Raw genomic sequence first — 22,620 nt, forward strand, 5'->3', positions numbered from 1 at the left:
ATCCATGCGGTCATCTAAACGTTCAATATGTGCAGCCAGCCCTTGAAATGCAAGCAAAATGTCTTCTCTCATCTCTCTATTTTTAAGTTAAAGAAGATCAGCTACCTCTTCCTTTATTTGTAAAGTCATTTCTTGTGCCTGCAACTTCAAAGCATCCTGCAGGTCTTTAAGTGTAAGTGCTAGTGGTGGAGGAGAGGGTGGAGGGGATCTGGGTTTTACAGTAGGCTGAATGACAGGAGAAGAGATTGAGGTTTTAGAAACAGCAGGAACTGCCTGCCGTCTTGAAGCCATTTTCACTTGCTACAAATCACTTTCTCTTATCACTTTCACTTTCCCTCTGCACTCCAGAGGGAAAAAAAATAAAAATAAAATCCAAAAAAGAAAAGAAAATAAACTCTTAATAGCAATAAAAAAAAGAGAAAAAATTCCAGTATATTATTTAAATTTTAACAAAGTCCTCGTAATTTATTCTTTTAAAAAGAAAAAACATTTTGGCGCCATTTTTTTCTTTCTTCAAAGTCTGATTTATGAGTGGAGAAGATTAAAGCACCTCGAGTTAAAATTCTGAATACTTGCAACTTTACTCCTCCTGGTCAGCTCTGTCTGCTTTAAAGGCACACATAAATCACTATAATCCGGAGATGTGGATGCAGCGTCTGCCTTCGCTCCTACGTGGAGCAAAGGCGTCCTGGACTCGGAGAAAGCCTCGGACTCCGTGGGGGCTCTCACCCTCCGACCCCCAGATAATTCTGGGAGGTCTTGGGGAGCTCTACCACTATCTGAGAAAACTCACCTCCCCCTCTTCTCCCAAAGGGGAGGTTTACGAGCCGCGGAACAGCTGATTGTCACTGTCTCTGCGGCTCCAACGAAGCCTCAGGGCGGGCGGCCAAAGGAAAGCCGCCATTCGGCACGGCATAGCCACCGGAAGTCCCCCTCGAGCATTATTTTAACTGACTTCCAGAATGCCCAAGTTAAAATTAAGGGGGAGGCCACTCTATCAGTAAAATTTAAAGGGTTTTCGGGGCACCTGGATATTGTAGTAGTAGAGGGTCAAAGAACAAGTCTTATAGGACTTGATTGGTTTGAGGCTTTAGGAATTCAGATAACAGGCATCAACCGAACACAGAGTACTGACCTCAGATCTGTCTGTGAAGAATACGCAGATGTGTTTGATTCTAAATTAGGAACGTATACAGGCCCACCTATTTCATTTAAATTAGATCCCAATGTAATACCGATCAGAGTCAAACCGTGCAGAGTTTAAAGCATAAAATTGATTCGGAAATTGATAAATTAGTAGAACAAGGGGTGTTACAGCCTGTTGAAGGGGGAGAGTGGGAGACCCCTATCGTCATCCCACTTAAACCAAACGGGGAGGTTTGTATTTGCGCGGACTACAAATGTACCCTAAACAAAGCTTTAAACCAGCATGCCTACCCGGTTCCGATAGTCAGCCATATTCTAGCCTCTTTGCAAGGGGGCGCCATTTTCGCTAAGCTCGATTTAGCGCAAGCGTATCAACAACTGCCAGTAGACGAGGCCACAGCAGCGGCCCAAACAATAGTGACACATAGAGGAGCTTTCAAAGTCAAACGGTTGCAGTTTGGCGTAAGCATAGCACCAGGGATATTCCAAGGGATCATGGAACACACCCTCAAGGGCATTCAAGGTGTTTGCCCGTATTTTGATGGTGTTCTCATTGCCGGAGAATCCTCAGAAGTATTAGCAAATAGGCTCAGGGCTGTCTTACAAAGACTTCACGATGTGGGCCTTAAACTAAAAAAGAATAAATGTAGTATTGGGGTCTCATCAACGGAAATTTTGGGGTTCTGTATCGATGCCAGTGGAATCCAGCCCGCAGAATCAAAGGTAAAGGCCATCAAAATGGCTCCTAGTCCCAAAAACAAAGCAGAATTACAAGCATTTTTGGGGTTACTGAACTTTCATCACACATTTCTTCCTCATAAGGAAGCTATAGCAGAGCCCCTCCACAGGTTACTCGATAAGAAAACTGTATGGCAAAGGACTGGTATACATGAAAAGAGTTTTCAAGACCTTAAGGCCCTCTTATCAGAAAAATCCACAGTCACTCATTACATAGAGTCTAAACCTGTATGTCTTGCATGTGATGCATCTCCTTGTGGGGTGGGGGCAATTTTAAGTCACATAGAAAAGAATGGGGAACAAGTTCCCATAGCATTCTATTCCAGAACTTTATCTGTACCTGAACGCAATTATGCACAAATTGATAAGGAAGCCTTAGCCATAGTGGCTGGGGTCAAAAAAATTTCATGATTATTTATATGAAAGAAATTTCACTGTGTACACTGATCACAAACCCCTTTTGGGATTATTTACAACAGATAAACAAACCCCCCACATTTTATCCCCAAGGATGCTCAGGTGGTCTATATTTTTGTTTGCTTATAAATTCAAGTTAATTCACAAACCTGGAAAGGAAATGGGCCATGCAGATGGCCTCAGTAGACTACCACTGCCACTTATAGATCCTGAACCAGCTCCTGCTGCACGAATATTATCCACACAAGATTTGCCTGAATTCCCCTTCCATGCTGGGGACATTGCTGCTGAAACAGCCACAGATAGGATTCTGAGCAGAGTATTGTCTTGGGTATTCATGGGATGGTTAGAGAAAAGTCCAGGCCCTGAATTCCAAAGTTACTTTGTTAGAAGGCATGAATTGTCTGCACATAAAGGATGTTTGCTTTGGGGAAACAGAGTCATTATTCCCTCAGTATTAAGAGATAGAGTATTGCAGTCCTTACATGAAGGACACCCAGGCATAGTGCGCATGAAAGCATTAGGTAGAAGCTACCTTTGGTGGCCAGGTTTAGATAAGGCTGTTGAGGAGCAAGTACACAGGTGCTATATCTGCCAAAGGTCAAGGCCTGAAATGCCCCAAGCACCTGTCCATAGATGGGAGGAGACTCATACTCCCTGGTCCAGGATTCATATTGACTATGCTGGGCCTTTTCAAGGACAGCTCTTCTTGGTAGTAGTGGATAGTCACTCGAAATGGCTGGAAGTAATTCCGGTTCCCAATATGACTACTGCTAGGACCATCCAGGTGTTGAGAAAACTCTTTGCTACACATGGGCTACCTGATGTCGTGGTTTCTGATAATGGGGCTCAATTTACTGCTGCTGAGTTTCAGGCATTCCTCAGAGCGAATCTAATCAGACATGCCACATCTGCTCCCTTCCATCCATCGTCGAACAGGCAAGCTAAACGGATGGTGAGGACAACCAAGGACGCCCTCAAGCGCATCATCACAGGTGACTGGCATCATAGACTAGCAGACTTTTTACTCTGCCAACACTCTACACCCTGCACAGCCACAGGTAAAAGCCCGGCGGAGCTTCGTTGGGGTAGACGCCTTATTACTAAACTGGACAGACTTCATCCAGACAGAGTGGCATCAGATGCTGCTCAACCCAAACCACCGAGGGGGCTACAGACTGGTGATTTGGTCTGGGCCAGAAATTATGGGCCTGGACACTTGTGGGTACCGGTACAGGTGGTTGACAAAACTGGACCCCTATCTTACACAGTAGGGGTGGAGGGAGGGCGACTGGTCAGACGACATGTTGACCAGTTAAGGAAGAGATTTCCAGAATGGTCACTAAGTGAGAACTTTGGCACAAGTCCCTCCCGTAGTTCTCCAGCTGGCACACAAGCTAGCTCTCACCCGTACCACCAGTATTTTCAACACACACAGAATTCGAGTCCGAGGAGGACCAAGACAATGCCGAGGTGCAACATGGAACCCTTGATCAGTCGGATCAGCCAAGCATCAGTGACCGCTGTGCTCACTCTGCTCCAAGTCTTGACTCTGGGGTGGGCCAACCTGGGGAGGCCAGCCAGAGCAGTTCTCTGTCCTCAGACTCTACAGCACAGGAGAACATGAATTCGCATGGCATGCTGGATAAGTTGGTAGACCACAAAGTGGGTGGAACCCCAAGACGTTCCTCACGTCCACACAAGCCTCCTGCATACCTCACAGACTATGTTGTTAAATAAAGGACAACGTATTGTGTAAAATGATTACCAGTTCTGAGGCATGCCTGCTCATTTAAATATTATTTTGATTCTTTTGTTAATCAACACACAAGTTGTGATGCACTGCATACTGAAAGGGAATTAACAGAGGGCGGGTCTTTTTCAGTGAGACGTTCTTTAATCTCTTTGTAGTTATCGTAAGGTACTGTTAGGTACTGCAACACTACTGGCAGAACAGCAAAACTGTCATTAGTCTCATTGCATGCAGTTTGTGCATAACACGTCCGAGAAGATCGCGTTATGAAGATATTACCTTGAATGGGGTCAAACATTCACTTATATATTGGAGATGGGAGTGAAGTGAGTTCTTTAAACTTGTAAGGGTTATATTATTTGTTCTTAAAAGGGGAAGGGGTGTTATGTACTGAGCTTTTGGGGGCTTAATCACGTGTGCTGCTGGAGAACTAACGGTTCTCCAGCAAACCAGACAGGACGTCTCCAGTCCTGGCAGCAGTTAACATGGCGGGAATAATGGGTTCAATCTGATTGGTTGTTCAGAGCATGTGGACTATATATAACAGTACCTTACGATAACTACAAAGAGATTAAAGAACGTCTCGCTAGACTGCTGCAGCTGTTTGAGTACCCTCCCAACCTGGCTGCTCCCCAGCTGTTCCTCTCGGCCTCCAGATGGAGACAGAGGCCTTGCCAGAGAGGAGAGCCCCGGAGAGGCAGTCCTTGCCAGTTCCTCCCCATCATCCTCAGCATCCTCTTTCTCGGTTAGGACAGGCGCAGGGGTTGGGGCCACAACACTATCCCCCACCGCAGGGCCCTTCCCCCGGGTCTGACGGTGGGGATGTGGTTGAGATGGGAATTGTTCGTGAAACGCCCGCATGAGATCGGGGGCATGAACTGCAGAAGCGTCAACCCAGGAGAAGTCCTCAGGCCCGTTCCACTTCCACTCAACCAAATATTTAAAATGCCCCTTAAGCCAACGGGAGTCTCGAATACTGGCCACTTCATACTCTGCTGAGCCATCCTGGTTGGATGTAGGCGGTGGAGCAGGAACCGTCGGGCGTCGGAGGGAACACAAAGGGGCTTCAGGGACCACCAGGGATCGGTGGAAGACTGGGTGGATCCGCATGGAGCATGGCAGGGTCAACGGGTAGGCCACAGGGTTGATGACCGCTTTGATCGGGAATGGGCTGACGTTTTGATGATCCAGTCTTTACCGGTCGGTCTGTCGGAAGATGCCTCGTGGATAACCACACTCGATCTCCGACCGCCAGTGGTGGCGTTGCCCATCGAGAGCGGTTGGCGGATGGTTTATAGTCCTCCTTGGCCCGGATCAATTGGCGACATACCAATTGTTGGACTGCATGCAACTCCGACAGGAAGTCCTGGGTCTCGAGAACCGGGGAATCTGAGGGAGCCAGAGGGAAGAGCCGCGGATGGTACCCCACGTTGGCATAGAATGGGGTGGTCTGGGTGGAGATGTGTTGGGAGTTGTTAAAGGCAAACTCCACTAGGGAGAGGTAATCGGCCCAGTTGTCCTGCTGTTGGTTCACGAAACAGCGCAGGTACTGCTCCAGGATGCCGATTACCTTCTCCATCCCCCCATCGGTCTCGGGATGGTGTGCTGATGACAAGCACAACTTCACCTCCAATGTAGCCATCAGGTTTTTCCAAAATTGTGCCGTGAATTGCACACCGCGATCCGACACTACCCTGTCTGGCAAGCCGTGGAGACGGAAGACATGCTGCAGGAACAACCAGGCAGTCGTCCGGGCCATAGGCAGCCCACGACACGGAATAAAGTGTGCCATTTTGGTTAACATGTCAACCACCACTAGGACGGTGGTAAAGCCTGAGGACAGCGGCAAGTCTGTTAAGAAGTCCATGGAGATTGCTCCCCATGGTCTCTCTGGCATCGGCAGGGGTTGGAGGAGGCCGGGAGGTGCGCCCGTGGCGGCCTTTGCTTGTCGGCACAGCACGCAGGATGTCACATACGCATGTACATCGTGCCGTACCTGAGGCCACCAAAAAGTCCGCGTCACCAAATTGAGGGTCTTGAAAAACCCAAAGTGCCCCGCTGCAGGGTTGTCATGACACTGTGTCATCACAAGGGTTTGGAGTGGCCCCGTGGGTAGAGTCGCCCCGATATCTCAGCAAAACCTCCTCCAAAGTACACGGGAATGCGGGACCAACCTCAGCCTTCCTCTGTTGCGACCAGTCATCCAGGCACTGTGCCTCACGCACCTGAGCCCGCAAGTCCACTGGCTCATGGACTGCGGCCAAGGATTCCACAGGCAGCACCGTCCATGGTGGCACTGTGTCCTTGGTGCAGAGGTACTCTGGCTTGCGGGACAGGGCATCTGCCCTCTGGTTGTGACCGCTGGGGATGTAGGTCACACGAAAGTTGAACCGGGCGAAAAACAAAGACCACCGGATCTGCCGCTGGTTCAACTTCCTGGCTGTCTTCAGGTATTCTAGGTTCCAATGGTCCGTCCGGACCTCCACCTGGTGTCGGGCCCCCTCGAGATGATGCCGCCAAGCCTCGAATGTGGCCTTGATAGCCAGCAACTCTTTTTCCCAGATGGTGTAATTGCGCTTGGAAGGATTGAGTTTCTGCGAACACCGGGGCCTGCAACAACAACACCCCAAGATCCACGTCAGACGCGTCCATCTCCACGACGAAGGGATGATTCGGATCGGGGTGCCTAAGGACGGGTTCCGTGATGAAAGCCTTCTTGAGGGCCTCGAACGCCCGTTGCTGTGGAGGACCCCACCAGAATGGGACCTTCTTCTTCAGGAGCTGGGTTAGCGGAACTGTCAGCATAACGAAGCCCTGGATGAAGGTCCGGTAATAGTTGGCGAACCCCAGAAGGCGCTGGATATCCTTCACTCGAGGGGGGGGATTCCCAACTACACAAGGCCTCCACTTTATGTGGGTCCATGTCGATGCCTTCGGGAGAGATGATGTGGCCAAGGAGCTCTATGGAAGTCTGGAAGAAAAGGCATTTCTCCAGCTTCGCATAGAGTTGATGCTCCCGAAGGCGCTGCAAGACGAGGCGGACGTGCAACAGATGGCTTTTCCTGGACCGGGAGTATATCAATAGGTCGTCCAGGTAGACAACCACGAACCTGTCCAACATGTCCCGAAAAACATCGTTCATCAGATGTTGGAAGACTGTGGGGGCGTTGGTCAGCCCGAATGGCATTATGGTATATTCAAAATGACCGCATCGGGTGCCAAACGCCATCTTCCATTCATCCCCCTTTTGCATCCGTACCAGATTATAGGACCCTTGGAGATCGAGCTTGGTGAAGATGGTCGCCTCACGAAGCCTCTCCATCAGCTCCGGGATGAGCGGCAGGGGGTACCGATTCCACACCGTGATGGCGTTCAGTCGGCAGTAATCGCAACACAAGCGTAGATCCCCCCATCTTCTTCTTGACGAAGAGGACTGGGGCCAAGAGAGGGGACGACGAAGGCTGAATGAACCCCCTGGCCAGGTTCTTGTCCAAAAAGTCCCACAAAGCGACCAACTCGGGCTCTGACATTGGGTACAGGCATCCTACTGGCAGCAGCGCATTGGGCAGAAGGTCCACGGGGCAATCGTAGGACCGGTGTGGGGGCAAACGGTCCACCTCCTTCTCGCTGAACACATCAGTGAAGTCCATCAGTTCAGGAGGCAAGGAGACAGCAGGGGCAGAGACTTCCTGGCCAGCACAGGTGTGGCGGACATGGTCTATGCACTGCAGGCTCGGAAAAGAAATGGCATTCCGTGACCACGCCACCTGAGGGTCGTGGGTCCGAAGCCAGGCCATACCCTGGACCAAAGGGAGATGGAGGTTCGCTGTGATATAAAACTGAATCGCCTTCTCATGTGCCCCAATGGCTAGGCGCAAAGGTTGGGTGGCGGACTTCATGGGGCCCGATACAAGCTCCCGCCCATCAATGGTCTCTACCCTCAACGGAGGGTCCACCGGAGTCAAGGGAACGCCAAAATGGGCCGCAAAGGCCTGGTCCATAAAATTGGTCGTGGCCCCCAAATCCACCAGCGCATGTGCCTGGATCCCCCTCGGTCAGTCAGACAAAAAGACCCGAGTGTCCAAAATCAGATGTCGAGGGGGTCCAGAGTCCACGTCTGCTGTTCCTGGTGGGGGTGTAGTGCGTGCCCGACCTAGGGTTTCCCCTAAACTGGGCCTGCCCCGTTTCCCAACTGGTCAGTCTGAGCCCGAGACCCAGGGCCAGATTTGGCGCCCCACCGTGCTTCCTGGGACAGGAGGCGGTGAAATGTCTGGGCTCCCCACAATACAAACACAACCCCCCTTGGTATCTCTGAGTCCTCTCCTGGGCTGTCAGGTGAGGTCTGGCTGCTCCCAGCTCCATTGGCTCCTCAGCAGATGCCACAAAATGTGGGCCGACCCAGGATGCGGTTGGTGCAGGACGTGGATGTGCAGGTGCAGATGGCAGCATGGGCAAATCTTGGACAGTCCGACGGGTCTTTTGACGTTGGAGGCGAGCATCAATGCGAAGGCTCTGGACCACCAGGGCATCAAGGGTCGGGGGAGCCTCTACACGGACCAGTTTGTCCTGAAGCTCGTCTGAAAGCCCGTCTTGGAAAGCACCCAGCAATGCCGCCTCATTCCAAGCTGAGTCCTGGGACAACAGCCGGAAGTCAGAGATATAATCCTGCAGCAGGCGTTTTCCTTGCCGGAGGTCTTTGATGTGTCTGGCTACAGTCTGAGTGCAGATGGGGTCTTCATACATGAGCCTCATGTGTTGCCAGAAGCCCTGGTAATCGGTTAACAAAGGGCTGTTCTGAGTTAACAACGGCGTGGCCCATTGGGCAACAGAGCCAGAAAGAAAGCTAATTACAAACCCCACCCTAGCCCGGTCATCAGGGAAATCCTCCGGCCTCATAGACATAAACAATTGGCACTGTCCCATGAAGGTCGAGAACATCTCAGGCTGTCCAGAAAACCTATCCAGCACTGCTACCAGGCATTTCCAAAGGGGAGGAGGGATTGCAGGAGCATTCAGCAGAGTGAGTTGTGCAGACAATTGGGCTACCTGTTGTTCTAAAAGTTCATTGTCTGCCTGGAGCTGCTGTAGCTGCTGTGGCTGCAGCTGCTGCTGCTGCTGCTGTTGTTGGTCCATCTTAAGTAAAAGATGGTCTGTTTGTCATGGTGATGAACAAGTTGTTCTGTTCCCCCCTCCTGTAGTACAAACAGACAAGACTAGCAAGAGTTAATTCTACAGACTTTAGTTAATTGCCTTCTGATAAGGCCTTGGCAGCAAAATAGGCTCGTTACCTCAAACTTCAGCTGGAATGAGATAACGTCCAAGTAAACAGTCCAGTAGCAGATGTACAGAAGCGTTGCCAAGAATGCAGACCAGGGTTTCAAACACGAAGCAGAGTTCCAAAGATGTGACCAGAAGTTGTTTAAACTATTGTTTGTCACAAAGTTCTGAGAGCAGCCACACCCCCTTTATACCTTATGGGGTGTGGCTCAATGACTCAGCTACTCCCTGGCCCTCCTACCCAACCTACGTTGCTGCAGACGCTTGGCCCTGCATCTTTCTCGAGGGTCTAGCCATGACTCATCTTCGCTAGACTGCTGCAGCTGTTCGAGCACCCTCCCAACCTGGCTGCTCCCCGGCTGTTCCTCTCGGCCTCCACATGGAGACAGAGGCCTTGCCAGAGAGGAGGGCCCCGGAGAGGGAGTCCTTGCCAGTTCCTCCCCATCATCCTCAGTGTCCTCTTCCTCGGTTAGGACAGGCGCGGGGGTCGGGGCCACAACACTCTGTCTCTTCTTCCACTGCTGATTCGCTGCTGAATTTAGCAACCTGTTGGTGAATGGTTTTTTCGACCTTGAGAGGTTTGGCGGTTTGCACTACTTGCACGGCTCCTCTAGCTGCTTCGTCAGCCATTATTTTGTCTTGTGCCTCCAAGAATGTCAAATTGGATCTGGCGAATAGTCTTTGTTGGAGGGTTTTGTCTCTGAGGCCGCAAATGAGCCGATCTCTCAGGTGTTCTTCAAGGTTTGAGAATCTGCAAAGACGCGCAGCCTGGCATAGGCCCACAATGTATTCTGATGCCGTTTCTCATGGAACTTGCAACCTCTGGTCAAACTTGAATCTCCACGCCATTTCTGACATTTTTGGCTTAAAATGTCCGTTAAGTTTTTCTTTGAGGTCGGCATAGGATACTGCTTTGATTGGCATGGGGGCAAACAGGTTTTCTGCAAGGTCGAACATTGCTGGCCCACAGACACATAGCAGTGTTGCAGCTTTGAGCCCATCTTCAGCGATCTGGTTTGCCCTTAAGTAATTCTCGACTTGAGAGAGATACAACGGCCATTCTTCTGGGTGGTGAATGTCAAACTCCCTTAATTTGCTGACCTTTGGCATGTTGACTAGATTCCTGCGTTTCTGATCCTGCTTCTTGAGCTCAGACGGGTACTTCTGAGCGAATGGCCACTAGCGTAGTTTTGCTAGCCAGCCGAGGAAGAAGGGGGGGGAAGATGCCTCTTTCCACCAGCACATAAAGCCAACCCCTCACGAGTTCAGCTCTTTAAGGTGAAGCAGGATCCCATCTTCGTCGCCACTGTTGTGTTGTGGGTTCTGAAGAGCAGGAAAGACGCCAGGCAGATGAGTACAGAAGAATCATAGCTTTATTGTAAGTCAGACTGAACTGTACTGGGGCTTTTGGGTAACATTGCACAATATATATAGTCCACATGCTCTGAACAACCAATCAGATTGAACCCATTATTCCCGCCATGTTAACTGCTGCCAGGACTGGAGACGTCCTGTCTGTTTTGCTGGAGAACCATTAGTTCTCCAGCAGCGCATGTGATTAATCCCCCCAAAGCTCAGTACATAACAATATTCACCTTAATATTTGGTAAACAGTGTGTTGTCTGGGTTTACATTTAAAAACAATCTATAACAATTAATTTCTATAATTCCATAATCCACATAGTAGCTTTCTTTGATTTTCTCTTCTTGCAATAATATTCTCTTTTTCCAACCTTAAATTAGTACATTTCTTAATATTTTGATAGATAACAATTATATAAACATGTTTCTAGTATTTAACAACCACGTCAATATAAAGCTTATTTTCTAAGTAATCAACTTAATTACCTCATCATAAATCCTGTTTTCAAAGTTCTTTTTTTGTACAAGTTTTATTAATTTTTTTATTTTACATTCAGGTATTTATGAAGCAATATGGTGGTTGGGTAATCAAAAGTAAACAATAGCAAATAACAAATTATTTGTAAATAGCTCAAGTTATGTTAACAAAGATTCCCTCTCCGATTCCCTTAGTTATAATCAAATTAATACATTTCTAATTGTGACATAATCAATTAGAAGAATTTTCAATATATTTTCACTTATACATATACATGTCCTGTTTTTAAATTTTACCTAATTGCAATAGAATATTCTAGAATAGCCTATAATATATAGAAGAAAACTTAATTTTTGGGTAACCCACATTTCCCTATTTCATTAAAAAGTACTTATCCTGTCTATAGTACTTACATTGTTCATTTCAATAAATTCTTATTTTTTGCAAGTAAATTTTATTTATCATCTTAATAGTTCACCAATTATTAGAAAAACATCTTTTGTTATATCCTTCCAAATTCTATAATATAAATCAATTCTAATAGCCAACTTTCCTTTCCCTTAGACAGCAAAAAGTTAAATATAAAATCAATTTATATCTGTATCATTACAACAAATATATTCTATATATCATCTTAATAGTTCATCTATTATTAAAATAATGTCTTTTATTATATCATTCCAGATTTTATAATATAGTTCAGAGTTATGTTCTAATAGCTTAATTTTGTTTTCCCTTAAAAATCTAAAACCTAAATATACAATCAGTTTATATTTTTTAAAGATTCCCCTTAGCCCATTGAAAGAAATTTTTTAAGCTCTATCATTACAAATCCCAACAAAGAGACAAATCTAATTTTTTAAATCTAACTTTCACCTTCTTTTGTGCCAATCAGGCTTCCATATTGGTCCCTTTAGATTATCAGATGTATCTCCCTTTCTTCCTACACACATTGTTTGAATCCAGGGAGACCATACAAATATCAAAGAAAGTGTCCCCTTTGTAATCATTGAAGTGTTGCTTTAATAGCTCAATTTTCGATGTTTGGTGTAATATAATTGTCATTAGTTCAGTCTGGTCTTTTTCTTCTTCCAATTTCATCTGGCTTAGGTAAGAAGTAGTAACTGGTGTTATGGTTATCATTTGATTGGCTGGGTCCTCAATGTACTGTATTTGAAGGCCTTTAATATCTTCCCTCTTGGTGTTGCTTTCTTCGGCTACTATTGTTTTTTGAGTTGTAGGTTTTATAGTTGAAGTCGAGGTTTGGGCTTCAAGGTTCTCAATAAATTGTGTTTGTTGTTCTTTAAAGTCTCCTATTTTAATGTTAGTTTCCACTTCTTCTGTTTGTTTTTGGATTGTCAATTCATCATTTAAGGTCAGAGTTTGATTTGGTAACTTTAAGCTGTCAGATTTATCTTGCAGTTTGGCTTTGATTTGCTCAGTCATTGCCAAGATTGTTTCAAGTATCAGTTTGTAGTTAAGTGGTGGAATATATTCCTCCATTTCGTTGATGTTTACAGATAGGTCTTTCATGGAGGCTGTTTTAATAAGAGTCAATGATTGTCAACCTCCAGTATTCCTAGAGATTGTTTTCAGTGCCAGGTGTTCCCAATTCTTATCTTTGCAGATAATGTCAAGGACAGCTCTGTTATTCAGTCAGCTCTCACAATAAAAAAAGGTTTACTTGCTATACCAGGTTTTGCCAAAAGATGTCATCAATAGCATATAGAATAAGATGTAAAATCTTTTTCCAGACCAATATAAGGCTTTTATTCAATTAGTCCATTTCCCACCCCCCCTTAATTCACAGCTTAAGCAGAAAATAGGGTGGTAGATCCCCACAAAAATAAAAGCTTTTTAATAGGTACAAATAAGGTTGCTTAATTTTTTAGCTTAGCCATTTGATTTATTTTAAGGCTTTAAGGCCTTAAAGTTTATTCCCCAAGTATGCAGTCGCCAGTCTTTCAAAGGAGGAGGAGGAAATTTTCGGAAAAGTCCCACAGAAAAGTAGTTAGGGGAATAAGAAAGGTAAGGTCTCACCCAGGTCCTCCAGATTGCTTCATTGTGCTTGATGGTGCTTTGGGCTTTCGGCAGGGAACGGCTTAATGATCGGCCATCTTAATGGCCGATCTCTTCTTCTTCGGGCCAAAGGAGCTGCTCCAGATCGAGTGGAGGGCTGCCACTCTTACGCGATCACAAGGGCCTCCTCGCGGTGGTCGCCCCTCCAGGGCGACTTTTGACTCTTTCCAGGGTCCTCCAAGGAAGAAAGATCAGACAGCAGGGAGAGGGCTCTTCCTGCACATCCGCAAGTGTCGCGCGCACAAACCGGAAGCCTCAAAGTTCTTGTTTAGATTTGTTTTCCCCGCAATGTTCAAAACATTCTTACCAGTTAAGATTTTCTCATAGTTAATTACACTTAAGTATTAAATCTTTTTCCTTATACAAGCCAACCCAACAGTTTTACATTTCTCATCTCTTAAAAAGAAAAAGAACAAAGAACAAAAAAAGAGAAAAATAGAATGAAATAATATACTACTTGAAAAACATATCCCTCTTAAGCTAAAATAAATTTATCAAAAAAAATCTATTTTTTAACCATATTCAAATAAATGTATAATATTTAAATATTCCATCTAATAAATCCAATCATCTAATCTTTTGAATCTATTCTGAGCATTCTTATCAATTGAGATTTTCTCAAGATCAATTACACTTAAATATCTAAAACCTTTCCTCATATAAACCATCCCAACATTTTTATATTTCTCATATCATAAAAAAGAAATTAAAAGTAGACAAAAATACTGTTACTTGAGGGGCCTGTCCCTCTTAAACTAAAATACATTTACATCCAGAATTTTTCTATTTTTTGACCATCTTCAAACAAATGTTTAATCTTTAAATATTCCATGATAGGACCCATCATCCAATTTCTTAATTCAAACTTTAGCCTGGGGTTGTTGTTTTTTATGCCAAAGATCTTTCCTAATCAGTATGCTCCACTGGACCAAAATGTCTTCCCATAGTCTTGTAGATGTTGTCATAGGTACAAGAGACAAATCCAGTAAAATGTATTTGTAGGAGGGTTTCGCCCCTTCGTATTCATTGAAAATCTTTTTATTCTTTCTCTCTTAATTTCTCTTATCAATTTTTGTCTCTCAAGTTCTCGTAGTTCTCCTGACAGCTCTGTAATCCATTTTCTCAAATCTTTTTTCTTGTCCTCAGACTTATTTTGCAATCTTGAAGTGTAGGTTATCTTTTCCATGTCCAATATTCCCTGCAAGATTTTCCCCACCTGGGTTAAATTATAATTCCTTCCATTGTTGGGTTCCATCTTTAAATCTCTTTCCTCTGGTTTATATTCAGTTTTCTGCTTTATCTGATTGCTCTCTGTTTTTATTTTCTGAGAGGTTTTTTTGTTGTAAGGTTAAATTTAAGATCTGTTCATTTATATCTGCAAAGTTGTTTTTAATTTCCTCGTGGTTTGAAATCATTGTCATTTGAATTAGTTGCAACATAGCATACATTTCCTCCTCTTCATGGATTACTGCCTTGTCGTGGCGAAGGGGCTTCCGTAATTCAATGAAGCTATGAGATATGCCATGCAGGGCCACCCAAGATGAACAGTTCATAGCAGAGAGTTCTGACAAAATGTGATCCACTGGAGAAGGAAATGGCAACCCACTCCAGTATCTTTGCCATGAAAACCCCATGGACAGTACCAAAAGGCAAAAAGATCTGATGCTGGAAGATGAGACCCTCAGGTCGGAAGGTGTCCAATATGGTACTGGGGAAGAGCAGAGGGCTAGTACTAGTAGCGCCAGAAAGAATGAAGCGACTGGGATGCTCAGCTGTGGATGTATCATGGTGAAAGGAAAGTCCAATGCTGTAAAAACTTTTTTCTGCATAGGAACCTGGAATGTAAGATGCATGAATCAAGGCAAGCTGGACATGGTCAAACAAGAGATGACAAGACTGAACATCGACATCTTCGGGATCAGTGAACTAAAATGGACATGAATGGGTGAATTTAATTCAGAGGACCATCAGGTATACTACTGCGGGCAAGAATCCCTCAGAAGAAATGGAGTGGCCTTCATAGTCAATAAAAGAGTAGGAAAAGCAATATTGGGATACAAGCCCCAAAATGACAGAATGATCTCAGTTCGAATCCAAGGCAAACCATTCAATATCACAGTAGTCCACGTCTATGCCCCAACCACCAGTGCTGAAGAGGATGAAATTGACTGGTTCTATGATGCCCTACAGCACCTTATAGAACTAACACCAAAAATGATGTCCTTATCATCATGGGGGATTGGAATGCTAAAGTAGGAAGCCAAAAGATAACCGGAATAACAGGCAAGTTTGGCCTTGGAGTACAAAATAAAGCAGGGCACAGGATGACAGAATTTTGTCAAGAGAATATGATGGTCATAGCAAACACTCTTTTTCAACAACCCAAGAGACGGCTCTACACATGAACATCACCAGACGGTCAACACAGAAATCTGATTGACTATGTGCTCTGCAGCCAAAGATGGAGAAGCTCTATACAGTCAGTAAAAACCAGGAGCTGACTGTGGCTCAGACCATGAGCTTCTCATTGCAAAATTTAGGCTTAAACTGAAGAAAGTAGGGAAAAGCACTAGGCCACTCAAGTATGAACTAAATCATATCCCTGACGAATATACAGAAGAGGTGACAAATAGATTTAAGGAATTAGATCTGATAGACAGAGTGCCTGAAGAACTATGGACGGAGGTCCGCAACATTGTGCAAGAGGTAGCAACTGAAACCATCCCAAAGAAAAAGAATGCAAGAAAGCAAAATGGCTGTCTGAGGAAGCTTTGCAAATAGCTGAGAACAGGAGGGAAGCAAAAGGCAAGGGAGAAAAAGAAAGATACACCCAATTGAATGCAGAATTCCAGAGAATAGCTAAAAGAGATAAGAATGCCTTCCTAAATGAACAGTGCAAAGAAATAGAAGAAAACAATAGAATAAGAAGGACCAGAGATCTCTTCAAGAAAATTGGAGAGATGGGGACTTCTGGGTGGCAAGGCTCCATTGATGGCGGTCATTTCGACCGTCAGCCCCATTGATTCCGTTTAAATCGTGAAAACAGCGACAATCAGCTGTTTCGTGGTTCGGGAACCCCCCCTCAGGAGAAGAGGGTAGGGTGAGCATTCAGGTAGAGGTAGAGCTCCCCTAGACCCCCAGAATGATTAATCTGGGGGCCGAAGGGTGAGAGCTCCCTCAGAGCCTGAATTTAACTCCGGACTCAGGGACTCCTCTGTTTTAAGGCTTTAGAACAGAGCAGGACGCTGCAACCACCCCTGCATTCAATACTGAACTTTGGATTACTCGGACGCAGGCAGAGCTGAGCAGGAGAATTTTGAAATAGCAAGTACATGATCTTTAACTCCGGGGTGCTACTTTTTTTTCTTCTCCAAAGTTTAATTTAAAAGAAAGGGAGGAAGATGGCGACGGAATGAATTTTTAGAAGAAAGTGGGTCTCTAAAAGCTGTAAAAGACTCCTTTTAAAACATTTGAAGCTGGTATAAAAGAGATTTAAAAGATTTGGAGATTTAAAAGGGAAGTAACAAAGTTGCAACTTGGGTTTCTAAGCTAAATCGCGACTTTCTTATAAGGATTGGGTGGAAAAGTGAAAGTGAGAAACGAAAGTTAATGGGTGTTAAAATGGCTTCTACACTGCCTAGAGCTCCCGCTTCCAGAAGTGCGGGGGCATCACCAGTTCAACAACAATCTGCACTTCAGACTTTGATGCCATTCCCCGCAGCACCCCCACCAACACTAACATTAAAAGATTTACAAGAGGCCTTAAAACTTCAATCTGAGCAAATGGCGGAGCTCATTAATGAGAAAAATAAGGAAATAAGAGGATATTTTACTGGCATTTCAGGGGTTGGCAGTTTGTATTGAGCGTTTGGATGAACGTGTGGAAGAAGTTAACAAAAGTAACTTGATACTGGAAGGTAAAATGTGCGAAGCTGAGAATAAAATGGATAAGATTGATGATGAGGTGGTAATGATACAATATAGAGACATGGAGTTTGCCTTGAGGATAAGAGGTCTGAAAGAAAACCCACAAGAAAACCTGGAAGAGATATTAGCTGTGGTGCCTATATTGGGATGGCGAGTTGAAGATTTTATACTGGCAATAGATAAAATATTTCGTGTCAACTCCTGGATTGCTAGGCAAAGAAATTTACCAAGAGATGTGGTTGCCTATTTTACAAAGAAAAACAATCAGAAATGCGATTATTCAAGCTTTTTATCATAACAGATTTAAAGCGGCTGATCAAGAGGTCTTAATTTTGAAAGAAATTCCACCAAGAATTTTAAGAAAAAGGAAAGAGTTTGTTTTCTTGGCAGATGAATTAAAAAAACGACAGCTCCAGTTCAGATGGGAGATACCGACTGGGATAGTGGTGAATTATGCAGGTACAAGATATCGTCTTAATACAGTTCTGAAGGCACGAGATTTTTATTGTAATGTACTGAAAGCAGGTTCATCGCCACCCCCAGAATTTAAAAGGGGAAAGAAAGAAGGAACACGACAGGCACAAATGGAAGGCATACAGCAAGGTGAAGAAATCACCTCGCTGATTGTAAAAGAAGTACAGCAAACTCTGGAAACTGTGCAAGCCTTGGCACCATTAGAAGAACTAAAGAGTCAAAGAATGACATGGGCTGCAACCAGACGAAAGGAACAACAACAAGAACAACAGAAACAGTATCCTATAATCACAGTTCAAGAATCCTTTAACAATGAAGCAGTGGGAGGAGCGAGACCAAAGAGGCAGGTGCTTATGGATCTGCAAGATACGCTCCGAAAGCTTCAAGTCGCAAAAGATGGCAACAAAGTTTCTAACATGGAATGTTTTCTGGATTTAAGATAAGTAGGCAAAAAACTAAAATATTGTCTAAAAATATGACTATAGAACAAAAGGAATCCCTAGAAAAACTAACGGGATTTGAAATAGTTAAAAAGATTAAATATTTGGGGGTATATTTTAGAGCTTCAAATGTGAAATTATATAAAAATAATTATGAATTGTTATGGCTAAAAACACAAAAAGAGACAGTTGGAGAAAATTACAATTGTCTTTATTGGGAAGAATTGCAGCAGTGAAAATGAATGTTTTACCAAAATTTTTATTTTTGTTTCAAATGATACATATACTTAAAAAAGATTCAAATTTGGAGGAATGGCAGAAAGGTATTAATAAATTTATTTGGGCAGGGAAAAGACCGAGAGTAAAACTTAAGATAATGCAAGATATACGTGAAAGAGGTGGTCTTAAAATGGCCAATTTTAAATTATATTATGGTGCTGCGGCTTTATCGACAATTAGTAATTGGTTCAATTTAACAGAAGGAAGAATATTGAATATCGAGGGATGTGATTTATTATATGGTTGGCATGCATATTTATTGTATGATAAAAAGGTGGATGTTTTTAGGACGCATATATTAAGTCATACCCTGTTGCGAGTCTGGAAAAAATATCAATATAAGTTAAATTATAAAATACCAATTTGGGCAATACCTAAACATGTGATAGAAAATATAAGTTTGGGATTCAAACATGATGTGATTACATATAAAGAAATTCTTAGATTGGAAAGCAATGTATGGCAACTAAAGCCATTCAATATTTTAAAAGAAGAAAAGATAGTACAAACTTGGTTTCAGTATGGGCAGATACAAGCTAGATGGAAAGAAGATCGGAAAATTGGTATTTCAACAACTGATGAAAATTTGGTAAAACAAATTAGAGATCAAAGTCAAGCGCATATAAGAAGGATATATAATGCATTGATAGAAATAGATTCAGAAATGGAACTTGTTAAGGACTGTATGATAAAATGGGCCCAGAATATTCAGGAGCCAATAACGATGGATACTTGAGAAAAAATTTGGGTCAGAAATGTAAAATTTACACAGGCACAAAACTTAAGAGAGAACTTTTATAAAATGTTTTATAGATGGCATTTAGATCCCAAAAAATTAGCATGTATGTATCCAAATTACCAACCTAAATGTTGGAGGTGCAGTTGTGACGATGCAACGTACTATCATATATGGTGGATTTGCAAAAAAGTTAAAGCTTTTTGGATTAAAATTTGGTGGAATATGCAGAAGATATTTAAGAAAAAGATAAGGTTTTCTCCGCAGTTAATTCCGTTGGGTATTATTACAGATTGTACTGTTATACAAATTAAATTGATGTTGAATTTAATAACGGCAGCAAGACGTTTGGTATCGCAATATTGGAAGAAGGAGGATCTGCCTACTATAGAAGAGTGGACTCTAAAAGTTTCAAACCTAGCAGAAATGGCAAAAATTTCAGCTTATTTGAAAGATCACTCGCAACAAAGATACATTTCGGAATGGAGAAGATGGATTGATTACATTCATAATAAATATGGGACTAAAAAGTTTCATTTAGCATATGAATGAGTATGAGAATTCAACAAGATGTATTATTATTTAGCTATGTTTAATGGGAGTTAAAGTGCATTAGGATTAAAGTGTATTCATAGATAGTTAGCATATTTTAGTTCAAGTTTGTTAGAGACAATACCCTGTATTCAGCTCTGGGAGGTCGGGGGGAGGAGGGGGAGGGAAGGGTGAGCTCTATGGGGAGGTGGGGGGTAGTCAGTGGGAGAGGGGGAGGGAAGGGGGGGTTTAAAATGTACTGTAAAACTTTTCAATTTAAAAAAAAGAAAAGAAAATTGGAGAGATGAAGGGAACATTTCATGCAAAAATGGGCATGATAAAGGACCAAAATGGCAGGGACCTAACAGAGGCAGAAAAGATTAAGAAGAGGTGGAAAAATTACACAGAAGAACTATACAAGAATGAGCTTAACATCCCTGATAACCATGATGAGGTGGTCACTGATCTCAAGCCAGACATCCTAGATGTGAAGTGAAGTGTGCCTTAGGAAATATGAGCAACAACAAAGCTAGTGGAGGTGACAGTATTCCAGCTGAGCTATTCAAAATCTTAAAAGATGATGCAGTAAAAGTGCTACACTCAATTTGCCAGCAAATTTGGAAAACTCAGCAGTGGCCACAGGTTTGGAAAAGATCAGTTTATATTCCAATTCCAAAGAAAGGCAGTGCCAAAGAATGTTCAAACTATCGCAGCATTGCACTCATTTCACATGCTAGTAAAGTTATGCTTAAAATCCTACAAGCTAGACTCCAGCAGTATGTGGATCGAGAGCTACCAGAAGTACAGGCAGGATTTCAAAGAGGCAGAGGAACTAGAGATGAAATTGCCAACATACGCTGGATCATGGAGAAAGCTGGGGAGTTCCAGAAAAACATCTACTTCTGCTTCATTGACTATGCTAAAGCCTTTGATTGTGTGGATCACAACAAACTGTGGCAAGTTCTTAAAGAGATGGGCGTACCAGACCATCTTATTTGTCTCTTGAGAAACCTATATGCGGGTCAAGAAGCAACAGTGAGAACTGGACATGGAACCACTGATTGGTTCAAAATTGGGAGAGGAGTCCAGCAAGGCTGTATACTGTCACCCTGCCTATTTAACTTATATCTAGAGCACATCATGAGAAAGGCAGGGCTAGATGAATCAAAAGTTGGAATTAAGATTGCCAGGAGAAATATCAACAACCTAAGATATGCAGATGATACCACTCTAATGGCAGAAAGTGAAGAGGAACTAAAGACCCTCTTGTTGAAGGTGAAGAAGGAGAGTGTAAAAGTTGGCTTGAAACTTAACATTAAAAAAACCAAGATCATGGCATTTGGTCCTCTCAATTCCTGGAAAATAGATGGGGAAGAAATGGAGGTAGTGACAGATTTTATTTTCCTGGGCTCCATGATCACTGCAGATGGGGACTGCAGCCAAGAAATTAAAAGAAGCTTGCTCCTGGGCAGGAAAGCCATGTCAAATCTAGACAGCACATGAAAAAGCAGATACATCACCCTGTCAACAAAAGTGCGTATAGTCAAGGCTATGGTCTTCCCAGTTGCAATGTATGGCAGTGAAAGTTGGACCATAAAAAAGGCTGAGCGCCAAAGAATTGAGGCCTTTGAACTATGGTGCTGGAGAAGACTCCTGCGAGTCCCTTGGACTGCAAGGCGATCAAACCGATCAGTCCTAGAGGAGATCAACCCTGACTGCTCTTTAGAAGGCCAGATCCTGAAGCTAAAACTCAAATACTTTGGCCACCTAATGAGAAGGAAGGACTCACTGGAGAAGAGCCTAATGCTGGGAAACATTGAGGGCAATAGAAGAAGGGGACGACAGAGAATGAGGTGGCTGGATGGAGTCAATGAAGCAGTAGGCGTAAGGTTAAATGGACTACAGAAGATGGTAGAGGACAGGAAGGCCTGGAGGAACGTTGTCCATGGGGTCGCGATGGGTCAGACACAACTTTGCAACTAACAATATCAACAACAAATACATTTCCTCCTGGAAAGTATTTGTTTTTTCTTGATATGTTCTTTCTGCAGGTCTCTGATGTTCCATGAGAGCCAAGAATCAAAGTTTTTGTTTCTCTGCAAACAGCTTTAAAGTCACAATTCTATAAGTATTCATAATCCAGAAAGGTCAATTTTCCCCCACTAAGGTTTATAGTTCTTGCCTTGTAAATAGCCCAAAATATTTTCTTTTTGTTGCAGCTGTTCTCTGTTTAGTTAAGACGTTGAAGGTCACAAAAACAGGATATCTTTTGCTGGGCTTTCTGTCACTTCCTGTATTAGAGCAACTACAGTTGTATATTTTCCTCCACCACTAGATGTCAGCACCAGTTCGTTTTTCCAATTTTCAAAACAATTACTTTCTTCTGTTTTCAATAATCTTTTGAAAAGAAAATCTTAACAAATTCCACCAATTTCAAACTTAACCAGATTTAAGTCTTATATTCATTTCATTTCAATATATTTCTGTCCCCCATAAAAGTTTAATTTGCCGCTTCCTTCTGTGGGAGGGTGGGGCAAAACTCCCCTCCTTCTCACTTTCGGAGGATTTTTGCTACTTGGTTTTTTCCCCCCAGAAAATCAATTATCAAGTAGAAGTTCCAATTGTCTCTCCCACACACTTCTCCCAGAAAGCCTTTCCTCTCTGACACACACACATTCTCCCAGAAAGCCTTTCCTCTGTCTCTCCCACACACTTCTCCCAGAAAGCTAGGCTTCAGCTGATCGGCGCTTCGGGGGGGCTCAGGAGAAGCGCTGATCAGCTGTAGCTGCGCACGCCAATCCTGGGCTTCTCCCCAGCTCATTCACTCGCCCTTCCCCCCAAAACACGCCGCTCGCTAAACAGGCCGCTCTCTAACTCACCCTTCACCCGAAAACATGCCGCACACTCACACACCCTTCCCCTGAAAACACGCCGCTCGTTAACTCACCCTTCGGCCGAAAACACGCTGCTTGCTAAACATGCT

This window comes from Vipera ursinii (genome assembly GCF_947247035.1).
Source record: "Vipera ursinii genome assembly, chromosome: W".
Taxonomy (NCBI): domain Eukaryota; kingdom Metazoa; phylum Chordata; class Lepidosauria; order Squamata; family Viperidae; genus Vipera; species Vipera ursinii.